This window comes from Amborella trichopoda, chromosome 12 (assembly GCF_054954075.1).
Source record: "Amborella trichopoda isolate Santa Cruz 75 chromosome 12, AtrichopodaSantaCruz75HAP2 v2.0, whole genome shotgun sequence".
Taxonomy (NCBI): domain Eukaryota; kingdom Viridiplantae; phylum Streptophyta; class Magnoliopsida; order Amborellales; family Amborellaceae; genus Amborella; species Amborella trichopoda.
Genome location: NC_142347.1, coordinates 40,147,002 through 40,157,475, shown reverse-complemented (window position 1 = coordinate 40,157,475; position 10,474 = coordinate 40,147,002).

Here is a 10,474-nt window from a genome sequence, read left to right as displayed (position 1 = left end):
ACCTACAATAGCTGTTCTAGCATTAAAAAACCTTCAAATCAACCATCTCGGCCTTAAACATTATGTATGTGAAAAAACTTAAGATTTCAAACCCTAAAAATATCTAGACTGCCTATTTTACCTTCAAAGTAAGTGTTCATGGATCTACAAGATCTATATAATTTTTTAGCTTCAAATTTCATAGTTGGTATTGAAAATTGTTTTTAGAGCCATCATTGGGATTTCTAATGCACAAGGTGCTTTTTAGACGAAGATTCCAAGTTAGGCTTTACTTTGTTTCTATAAAGCCTAGGCCTTATAAGAACCACATCCTTAAAATAATTTATCAAAATAAGTAGGAAATTTAGATGGGTGGGGTTTCCATAAGGTTACGACCTTAAACAATCAAAGTAAGGTGGTCCTACAAACTTTGCTATACGATTCTATTTTGGTGTGGAAAATTTTTAAGATGGTTTGGGAATCTATTTTCATCTCTAGTTATAAAATTTTAAACTCTAAAAATAGTTTAAATCAAGCAAATCTATAAACACATGAAAATCTTGAAAATGGATTGTCCAAATAATGTGTTATAAGATGTATTATTTTTTGGACTTGAGATCTTCTTCTTTTCTCTATATCCATATCTCTATGTCGAGATGAACAATTAGATGGTTTTCCAACATCAAAATAGTATTTTTTTCCAAAGATTTTTTAGGTGCATTTTAATTCTACAATTTAATGTGTCAACCTAATAATAAATTTTTTCCAATTTGGATTAACTATTTAAGATTTGATGTAGTTTTCTGCTTGCCCTCATAAAATTTCCAATGTAAAAACTAAGTTGGATGATTGAGGTGTCATGCGAGCATTGTGTGCTTGCCCACATAGAACAATTCAGTTTTCATGAAAATAAAAATAAAAATGAATGAGTTCAGAGATCAATACCCTCATAAAATTCTAATGTAAAAACTAAGTTCGAAGGTGGAAGTGTCATGCGAGCATCGTGTGCTTGCCCACATAGAACAATTTAGTTTTCATGAAAATAAAAATAAAAATGAATGAGTTCAGAGAGCAATACCCTTTTAAAGAAAATGTGTTTAAAAAATATTTGCAAAAATAAGGGCCCAATTTTTAATTTATTTCTTATCCTTTTCTACTCCACTTAAACGTTGTTTAAAAAATAAATAAATAAATTTAGATGGAAAAATAAAGAGCCACGGAAAGAGAGGGACAAGTGATCGTTGAAAGGTAATATTTAGCCTTTCTCTCTACAATTGTTTCTCAATGCCTTTTTAAGTTGTTAGATATAGGAAAGTGTTTGGAGTGGCTTAAGCACCTTGCACGAGCTCCTTCTTTCTATCTAAAAACATTATTTCTCTCTCTTATGCTTCATTGTGAGCTGGGTACGAAAACATGCTTCTCATCTCTAGAAGAGCCCTCCAGTATCATATGATAAGATTAGAGCAATTTGTGGCCTCTCATAGCACATTTTATCTCTAGATTATTTGTTAATTATTATTTTGCAACGAGCATATCTTTCCTCTCCTACAATATACTCATGGGAAGCACACTTCTAATGATTTTCTCTATCTAGAAAGGCAATAGAACTGGCCTTGCAAGTCTCTGCAATTTTAGTTAGTTTGTTCCATGATTTTATATATATTTTGTATCCAAAACAGTATTTAGAAGTTTGGGAAAGGTTGCATGAGGAAGGGGTGAATTATAGGGCATTACTGTGAGTTTGTTAGAGTGATTTGTATTGTGTTCTTATGAGTATATGCTTGATGGAAATTACATTTCTTGGATGAGATTTAAAATAGTTGCAATCGATTTTGGGTTTTGATTATTTTGTGCATGATAAAATTAGTGATCTTTTTACATCGTTTTTAGAATCTTAAAAGAATTTACAACAAACTATTTGTGATTGTTTTTTATAGAGCAAGAAAGGGCCGCATGCTATATTTTGTTGATTTTCTGGTTGAGTTCAAACCCAATGTGCATGTTGTTGTAGCTCTATTTACTTTTGAAAACCAAAAAAATCTGTTGTATTTAGGACAACAATTGGTATCAGAGCTTAGGGATTTTCAATTAGTATAAAAAATGGCTAATCCTGGAGTTGTATTGATTGATTAAGTAAATATTGATAAGCTTGATGGCTATAATTTCTCACTTTGGGAGAGTAAAGTATCTTATTTACTGCACACCATGGATTTGTCATATGTAATTGAAGAATAAATCCTACCTGAACCTGATGATGATTCACACTTAGAGAGATACAAAGATACATTAAATGAAAAATGATAATTTCACATGTAGCCGTGCTATTTTGAATGGTCTTAATGATAGATTACATAAGGTCTTTGAAACTTACACTAATGCCAAAGATTTATGGGAAGCTATAGAGAAAAGGCACACCGAACAAAACGTGAACACTACAAGAGATATAACCAACACAAAATGAGAGAGAACCAATAACGTTGTAACTTTTTGATGGCATCATTGTAATGGCTAATCAACTTGCTGATTATGGAGAACTAATATTCGAGCACCATCAAATCATAAAGATTATAGAAAACCTCCGTAATTCATGAAAAAATATTAAGAAAAAACTTGTACCACAATGGTACCATCCACACCCTTGATGATTTAAGAGGGCATCTTAGGATAAAAAATAATGATATGGCCAAAGAGGAAAATGAGATAGCTCAACAACAAGCTTATTTAACTACTAAAAAATGGTCAACTAGACTTAATAATAAGAAGAGAACGGAGAAGAAAGAAAGCAAGGAAGAAACAAAGAAATAATGATTTTCTTTTAAAACATTGAGAAGGTATTCTAATTGTTACAAACTTTGTGACATTGCCAAATTTTGTAGGGCCTCACCAAAGAAGTTAGAGAGAGGATAACCTAGATACTCAAAGGATGTTGCTTTAGTGGTAGAATAGTTTGTTACAGCCAACCCATTTGATGATTGGTGGATTGACTCCGGTGCGACAAGGCATATCGCTATAGGCAAAGAACACGTAATAGAGTTTAGAGAGAAAAAAATGGGTGATTGGAAGCTTTATATGTGAAACTCCTATTGGATCCACATACTTAGTGGGTGACCGTGAAGCTTCATCTTCCTAGTGGGGACATTCTTATCCTCAATGGTGTCCTTTATGCCCCCGACATGAACGTAACCTAATTTCTTTGTCTAAGGTAGATAAGAATGGAGTTGAAGTAAATGTAAAATGGGAAAAGTTACTTTTGTTAAGGATGGTGTAGAGGTGGCTAAGGTCTCTCTTTATGAAGTTTGTACAAACTTGAGATTAATTAAATGAAAGCATATTTATCTCATATTGTTTGTTCTTCTTACCAGGAAAGCTTTAATGTATAGCGTAGAAAATAAGGGCACATTGACTATGAAAAGTTATTTATGATTTGTACAATGTATGCTTAATGTGCAAAAATGATGGGGAATTGGGTCCTCATCTTTTTATTCAGTGTGCGTTGGTATCTAGAGTTTGGGGCTGGTGTTTTTGTCAATTTGGAGTTGTGTGGGTTGTGTCATCTTTTTTTGTTTGCATTTTTTCTCATTTTTCAGGGGTTCTGCTGTCTGAGGGTGGAATGAAGTTTTGGATGATCCTTAGAAGAGCAGTGTTGTGGGGGATTTGGAAGGACATAAATCAAATGACCTTTGAGGGGGTTACACTTCTATGTGAGAGGGTTTTATTCAATATTAAGCAATGCCATGCGGAAGTGGTTATCAGTTGTGAAAGAATGTTCGGGAGTGCTTGAAATTGATGTTGTGGCTAATAACTCAAATATGTTTAAGATGGGTAGGGGTAAATGTAGACGAAAAGTAAAATGGTCTCTCCAAATATATGGTTGCTTTAAGTTAAACTTTGATGGTAGCTCATTGGGTAATCAAGGTAGGGCCGGTATGGGTGGTGTAGTGAGAGATTGGAATGGTAATGTGGTCTATTGCTATGCAGGACCTTATGGGATTATGTCTGCTAATGTAGTTGAAGTGGCCTCTTTATTGCAAGGCTTGAGGATTTTAATGGATAAAATGGTGAATGTTATGTGTATGGTGGAAGGAGATTCTTTGAATATTATTTCGTGGTGTAATAAATAACAAATAATGCCTTAGCAATTGCGTCAATGTTGGTTACAAATTCTGGATATTTCGGCAGTTTGGAGGGTTTCTTTTTATCATGTTTATCAGGAGGCCAATGGTATTGCCAATGAACTAGTCAAAAAATGAGCTTATCTTATTGTTTTACTGGTTACAGATGATGTTTTGAGTACTTTGTAGCTCTTTTGTAATCTTTTGAAACATCAATAAATTTTACAAACATTGTCAAAAAAAAAAAGTTATTTAGAATGATAAAAGAAAAACTAAATCCTTATAGAGAAAAAGATAAATTTAAATATGAAAAACCTTTTAAAATGAAATATACATAGAAAATCATTCTAAAAATGAATAAGGGTTGAAAGTGTTCTAAACATAATCTATACTAATATTTGAGGAAGATTAAATGCTAAAACCTTTGGAGGACATGAATATTTCATCACTTTCATTGATAATTGTTCAATATATGCACATACATATATGATTTCCCATAAAAGTGAAGCTTTAGAAAAATTTAAAGAATATAAAATGAATTTAGACGATCAATTAGATTAAAAGATTAAAATTTTAATAAATGATAGAAGCGGACAATATATTTCACTTGAATTTGAAAATTTTTGTAAAGAACATGAGATCATTAGATAATGCACACTACTGTATACACTCCAACAAAATGGTATGGATGAAAGAAAAAATAGAACCTTAATATAAATAGTTAATCGTAAGATATAAAAAGCTAGTGTATCTTAACAATTTTGGGAAGAAGCTTTGCTAGCCTCAACTTATATATTAAATAGAGAGTACCTAGCAAATCTACAAATATAACCCCTTTTGAATTATGGTTCAATAGAAAACGTAATTTAGATCACATTAAAGTTGAGCGTTGTCTAGCTCATATCCTCAACCCAAATAAAGAAAAAACTTTCACCATAAATAATGAAATGCACTTTTGTTGGGTACTCTAGTTACTCTAAGGGTAAAAGATTATATGATCATGAGACTAAGACTGGCATACAACCTAAAATTATATAAATAGAAGAATAAGAAATGGGGCAACCTAGTAATTCTTATGAGAATCCTACTAGTGTTGATCATACTCGTATTATGATATACCCTAAGATAAACAATAAGACCTAGTTATTTATATGACTACTATGAGTATAACATAGAACTTGTTGATGAGTCCATAGGCTTTAAATATGCTATACATTCTTGTGATGCATCCAATTGGATAGAGGCAAAGCAAGATGGATATAACTTATTGATGAAGAATAAGTCATGGACCTTAATGGATCTACGAGAAGACCGAATAGTCACTAGCTGTAAGTGGATCTACACTAAGAAATTGAACCGAATGAGACAATTGATAGGTATAAAGCTAGACTTTACTGAAATAGAAGTGATAGATTATAAAGAAACTTTTTCCCTATTTACTAGAAAGTTATATATTCGGATTTTACTAGCAAAAACAAAACCAATATAACTTTGATATACATTAAATGAATGTAAAGACAACATTCCTCACTAATGAATTAAATGAAGAGATTTTATTAGCTAACTCGAGGGATTTGAATTAAAGGACAAGAAAACAAAATGTGTCAGTTAAAGAAATTCCTTTATGGACTTAAACTATCCTCAAGGCAATGGTATTTAAACTTGAATGATGCACTAATAAGTATGGCTTTGTTAATACTAGTGACAACTACTGTGTGTACACCCAAAGTAGTGAGAGTATCATCTTATTTTGGTGTTATATGTAGATGACATTATCATTACAAGTAGTGGTCCTACGGTTATTAAAAGACATCAAAGAATAGTTATCTCCATGGTTTGAGATGAAAGACTTAGGAGAACTAAAACAAGTTATTTGTATGAAAATTAAGAAGAGAATATTACTCTACTTAAGCTAAGAATTATGTACTATAAAGATACTAAAAAGGTTTATAATGGATGAATCTAAACCAATAGGAATCTCACATGAGAAATGGTAAAAATTGTATAAAGACATGTGCCCTAAATTGATAAAAAAACTGAAATTGTGGAAAAGATTCCTTATGCACAAGTAGTATGATTATTAAACTATTTGATGAACTACACATGCCCTAACATTACATATGCAGTGAGGGTTGCTAGTTGTTATTTGAGTAACCCAGACATGAAATACTAGCTTATTGAAAAGATAATATCTAGATACCTCAAAAAGACCACAAGTTATAACCCATGCTATGGAGATGGTAAATTAGAACTGCAAAGCTACAATAGTCCTAACTGGGGTGGTAGAGAGGATGAATTCATGTATACATCTGGATGCCTTTTCACTTATGGAGGAACATGTACATCGTGGGGCAGGCATATGCCAAAGTGTATATCACATTTAACTATGGTGGCAGAGTATGTAGCCTTGTATGAGGTAGCCAATGAAGCAACATTTGAGAAAATTTATTAGTGAGATACCATTAGTCAAGTTTGAGAGTACTGCAACAATATTTATTATGAAAACCAAGCTGCCATAGGCATTTCTAAATTTCCTATGCACCACAATATCCATTGATAGAATATATCATTATGTGATAGAGTATGTGGAATGAAAGGATATAGAAGTAACATATCTCTACACAGATATCACAATAGCTGACCCGTTGACTAAGGGTGTCAACATGAATACCCATGAAAGGTGTGTAAGGGGTATCAGATTGCGATCCACAGGTTTCTTGTGGTGAGCCTTAGTGGCACAACTATTTACTATGTAACATGGTATGAGACAACCCATTGCATGTGTGGCGTATATCAACCTTTGTGGTGATGAAGCCCATGTGACATATATCCGCCTTGTGGCGATAAGGCCTGTGTGATATATATTTGCCTTTGTGGCGATGAGGCATGTGTTGCATAAATCTGCCTTTGTGGCGATGATGCCTATGTGGCATGTGTAAGCACCCTCTGAGGGTGGTTAAGTTATGGATTTGGACATTTAATGGTTCATAAATGTGGCAAAGTCCTGTGGAGGGGTAAGTGTCAGAAACCTCTGCCAACTAGTAGTTCTTTGACTCTGTTATCTAAATTGCGAGGCTAGACTGGACAATTATACTTGCCATACCTCATTGAGCATGGCCTCCAGCTAGCAGTCTTTTAACTATGTGTTCTATACTGTGATGGCTAACCTAGATATTCGAATAGTTGAACATGAGCTCTGACTACCAATCTTTTGACTATGTGATCCGCATTATGATGGTTAAGTAAGATAGATGTATTTGGCATAATACATAAGCATAACCTCCAGTTGGCATATCTTATAGACATTGTTTTTCACTTTGTGATGACCAGTTTGGACAGTTGGATGATCTTTATGGGATCATACCATGATTCAAAGTTTTGATGGTTATTCACTTTTTCAGGTGACCGAGACTCATTTTTTCAGGTGATGCCATTACACAGTGTAAGTGTCTAATGCATTTTGGATGACACTGGCGAGAGAGAGAGAGAGAGAGAGAGAGAGAGAGAGAGAGAGAGAGAGAAAGAGAGAGAGAGAGAGAGAGAGTCCACGAATTTATAAGCATTTATGTGAAGTTAATGATATGGTTGATAATCATGCAACACATCATGATAACTAATGAGAATAGAAATATGTACGGTTGATGCCATTAAGTGGATGGATCATATGGTGGATATAGTTGTTGCTTGAGGATGTATAACTCAATCAACTTGTATATAGCTATTAAAGGTCTTGTATGAGGGTTTTACAAATATTTGGAAACAAGCAGGGGAGATGTTAAAGAAAATGTGTTTTAAAAATATTTGTAAAAATAAAGGCCCAATTTTTAATTTATTTATTATCCTTTTCCACCTCACTTAAAAGGTGTTTTAAAAAGGAATAAATGAATACAGAAGGAAAAAAAAAGAGTCATGTGAAGATAGGGACAAGTGGTCATTGAAAGGTAACACCTGGCTTTTCTCTCTCTACAAGTGTCTTGATCAATTTCCTTTAAGTGGTTATAGATAAGAAAGGGTTTTGGGGACATTTAGGCACATCACACAAGCTCCTTCTCTTCTCTCTAAAAATCTCTCTCTCTCTCTTAAGCTTCTTTAAGAGCTGGGTACATGGACGTGCCTCTCTTATCTATGAGAATCTTCCAATGTCACATGATAAGATTTTAGCACTGTATTGCTTTTCACAACACTTTCTCTCTCTAGACTATTTACTAACTCTTACTTTGCAGCAAATATCTCTTTCATCTCCTATGATATAATCATGAGAATCGCACTCCCTAAGAATCACACTCCCAATGGTTTTTTCTCTACAAATGCAATAGAACTAACCATTATCTATAAATGTAGTGTGTTTGTTACATGATTTTATTTATATTTATTATCCAAAACAGTACCTGTAGTTTGGAAGAGGTTACATGAGCAAGGAGTAAATTATAGGGCATACTTTTAGTTTGTTGAAGTGATTTATATTACGTTTTGATGAGTATATGCTTGTGGGAAATTACCTTGGGGTTGGTTGGATGAAGTTTACAATAATTGCAATCAATTTTGGGTCTTGATTCTTTTGTACATGACAAAATTAATGTTCTTTTTGCATTTTTTTTAGAATCCTAAAGGAATTTACCGCAAATTATTTGTGACTATTTTTTATAGAGTAATAAAGAGTTGCATGTCATATGTTTGTTGATTTTTTAGTTGAGTTCAAAACTCAATTTGTATGTTATTGTAGTTCTATTTATTTCTAAAAACCAAAAAGATATGCTATATTTGGGCCAACAGACCCGGTGCCACAAAATAAAACTCCTAACTGAATACCAAAATCTCATGTGGCAAACATAGCATATATTTGTGAGTAAATCCTCAACCTCTCTTATCAATTAGCAGTACATTTCAAGCCCTAAGACATGGCCGCCCTTGCCCTCATGGATACAAAAAGTGCACAAGTTGGACTAAGAGATATTTGTCAAAAAAAACGGAAACAAACAAAAAAATAAAAAATGTGCCTAATTATAAATTATTTAATAAATTAATGTACTGTCCATTTTAACTATTGTAACTCCCTATCGCATATATTCTTATGAACTTTGGATTGAAAAAAATAAATAAACTATTGATTTATCTCTTAGATACATTTTATAAAGAAAAGCTTTACATGTGACTCCAATCACATATAAAGAATATGTGACCTCTGCTCTAAGGCATCAAATCTAAATAGTGACAGGGATTACTTGAGTTACAATGTCACAAGCTGGTTAGATCTTAATCCGATGAGCCATAATGTTTTCTTTTTAATCTTTATTCTATAAATCATTTTACTATGAAATTTGATGTATGCATTCATCTAATAAGGGCGCACAAGATAATTTTTTTTCCCTTGATAGAAAATTATCATAATGCCCCTAATTGTTTTAGGGCATTTTGGCCACTTATTTTCATAAGAAAAATATATATATAAAGGCGTAAATTTACAGAGGTATTTGGTCAATTAATATTTTACAAAATATTTTTTTCATATTTTTATTAGGTGTTTCTCACCAATATGTACACATGCTACAAATTTCGGATCATTCCGATTAGTAAAAAGGAAAAAGAAAAATAAAAAGAAAACACTACCGGACAACTGTGACCGTGCGATGAAGTTTGGATGGTGATGAAGGTAGGCGAAATCACTGTTCATTTTTGCCTATAGGCGTTTTGCAGTATCTTCATATATATATATATATATATATATATATATATATATATATATATATATATATATATATATATATATATATATATATATATATATATATATATATATATATATATATATATATATATATATATATATATATATTGCCAGGTGCGCCCCAATAAGAAGATGGGAGGCCCCAAATTTCACTCAAAAATATTTTGTAGAAAAAATTAGAAATCAAATAATGTTTTGGTGTGATATTGTAACATGAGCAATCCTGGCTCTCTCTTCAGATAAGACAACTAAGAAGTAGGGTCGCACATAATTTAGGGAAAATTACAAAATCCCCTTTATTCAACTTTCTTTACCGCCTCCCCCAACCAATTTTTTTATTACAAAGTTTACCCCAAAACAAAATTTTATAGCAAATACGTCCCCCAAGTCAAAAAGTCATAGTTCTTTGGGCCAAAATGCCCTCCATTTGGTCGTTGAACGCCGTCAGGCCGGCACTTGTAAGTGCGGTCCGACAGACTACTATTGTGGTCCGACAGTTATGATGCCTCGATCTGATACTTGCTAAATGTGGTACAGTAGATTATTGCTTCGATCGATGCTCTGATGCCTCGGTCCGGCATAAGTTGCATGCGGTCCCACAGATTGTTGCCACAATCCGGAAGTTGATGTGGTGTCGGTTCCAATCTGAAATATGTGT